The sequence below is a fragment of the Sinocyclocheilus anshuiensis genome, unplaced genomic scaffold (genome assembly GCF_001515605.1).
Source record: "Sinocyclocheilus anshuiensis isolate Anshui unplaced genomic scaffold, SAMN03320099.WGS_v1.1 scaffold1552, whole genome shotgun sequence".
In the NCBI taxonomy this organism is placed as follows: domain Eukaryota; kingdom Metazoa; phylum Chordata; class Actinopteri; order Cypriniformes; family Cyprinidae; genus Sinocyclocheilus; species Sinocyclocheilus anshuiensis.
The window spans coordinates 235,877-238,202 of record NW_015554178.1 but is presented as its reverse complement, the minus strand read 5'-3'; the positions used below and the strand labels follow the sequence as shown (position 1 = coordinate 238,202).

The 2,326-nt window shown below is 36.9% G+C and overlaps 1 protein-coding gene across 1 annotated transcript in view; it reads left to right on the top strand.

Annotated features, from left to right (window-relative positions):
* LOC107670950 (serine/threonine-protein phosphatase 2A 65 kDa regulatory subunit A beta isoform-like) overlaps positions 1–2,326 on the top strand; it is a 27,099-nt gene that overhangs the window by 10,878 nt on the left and 13,895 nt on the right. The gene's annotated exons all lie outside the window — the stretch shown is intronic.

The window sequence follows — 2,326 nt, the reverse complement described above, 5'->3', positions numbered from 1 at the left end:
AGTGCTAAAGTCGCGCTCGTGTGTGTGAGACGCGGGAGCTGATGGCAGGGGGCGGTGGATATTGTGGATGAGTTCTTCTGCGTCATCACGTTCTATTAGTTCTACAGCTTTAGTTTCGGAACTTTCACATTTAAGCCCTTCAATCTTTATGCTTGATTTATTTGTAACACATTAACCTCAAAACCTTCTCAGCTTTCTCTTTCTGCAAATTGTATGGTGTAGCGATATGATGACAGCACCCAAAATACTATCAAACACTCCAACGCAGCTCCATTCTTCGCGAAAGATGGATAAAAAGGCGCACAGCAAACAAAAACCTCGAAAAATGATATGCGACCCGCCAAATGCTGGCCGAATCACAGAGATGCCGATTCGCACGAGACTAATATTATCACAGGACCTCGGTGTTCGGCGAAAAGGTCATTTGCGGGGGAATTTTTACTTTACAAATTACAGACATGGCCGATTCGCACGGGATTAAGATTACAGACAACCTCCGCAATTATTACAAATGATTGGAGGTCACCCCGTAATACTAATCCCCTGTGAATAGGGCTTTAGTAACACATACAGCTGTTCCCTCACCACAGTGCAACACCCCTTTCAAACAGTGTCGCGTTCCGAACGTTGATTAAGTGACATATACCGGTATTGCGGTATTTTCAAAATTCATATCGTAACAAAAATAAAAACCGGTATTCGGTATGAACCGGTATACCGCCCAGCACTAGTATGAGCTACAGCAAATGTATTTACTACACTGACCAGTCACGATCACGAGACCACTAAACAGCGCTGTGAGATCTAGTGATCGCGCTCGAGTTCAGCGCAGAGTTATCCATTACAAATCACATAGGTGTGCGATTTAAACTAGTTTAAAGCCAAACCATGGTATTGTGGCAGAAAAGTTGAATATTTGGTCCCACTTTATATTAGGTGGCCTTAACTACTATGTACTTACATTTAAATTAATCATTTGATACAATGCACTTATTGTGTACATACATGTTTTTACATTGTACTTATATTTTTAAAAATACCTATGTAATTACATCTGTAATTAATTTCTATAATTACATTTATAATTACACGGTTGACCCATCCCTTACACCTTAACCCACCCTTAAACCACCCATACCACCAAACCTATCCCTAACCTTACCCGTATCCCACCTCAATAGCAGCAAAAGTGTTTTGCGATATAATATGAACACAATAAGTACATTGTACTTATTTTTTGATGTAAGTACATAGTAGTTAAGGCCACCTAATTTAAAGTGTGACCGAATATTCATATTGAATTTTATTATATTAATAATGTACTAAATATATTAAAGGAGTAATGGAATATAACCACAGTATTTTTGTTATTAAGTCATATCAGTTGTTTGTTGTGCATTTGTACTTATACTGAATGTCTTCAGGTTACTGTTTTTCATAGCAAATATTATTGGAACCATATAGTTAGGCTACTTTTTACCATTGTAGTGAGGTGCTGTACCTGTGGTTATCATGATCTACAGGGCACGCAAAATTTCTAAATCCCTGGCAGCCCTTCGGGCAGGCATTCTTCAGATTTTGGTAGCCCAAAAATGAATTTAACTAGCCCAATAAAAGATATTGTATTTTTTCTTCAAATAACAAGTCAAGAGAGTAGGGGTGCAACGGATCACAAATCTCATGGTTCGGAATATATTACATTATCATATCACATTTTGAGTCACAGATCGGATAATTTTTCAGATGAGCAAAAAAATAATATGGTTCTTTATTTAAGTAACACTTATTATTTAAAGAACAATTTACTACTCTTTTGTTATTTCTCAGACCAAAAGGCTGCACATTACTTTGTGAAATTGAAAATGTCAAACAATATACTAACTTTACTAACTAAAATTTAAAACAAATCCCAAATCAAATAAATAAATAATTCAAATAAATGTCTCCATGCAAGTAAACTAAGGTTTTGCCTGTGTATTTTAATCACGATCCAAAAAAGATGCTGCATACATGTTATTTAGATTTTAAAATGTAGAAATTTGAAACAAAAACAAAATGGTCTGACTTTAGCTTTGTGATACTACGTAAAAAATCTGAACGAAACAAAAACAGCAGACGGGCTGAATGAGACGCAAATGTCACTCTCTGACAGCAGGTGGCGCTTAAACAGCAGGTATTTATAGGCGGCTGCCCCTTTAAGACCGAATGCACAGATCCAATATAATGATGCACGTGCGATTTCTTTCTCCACTGTTTACGTTCATTTAAGACTAGGGCTGCACGATAAATCGCATGCGATATTTAATGCGCATCTTGTCAGAAAGCT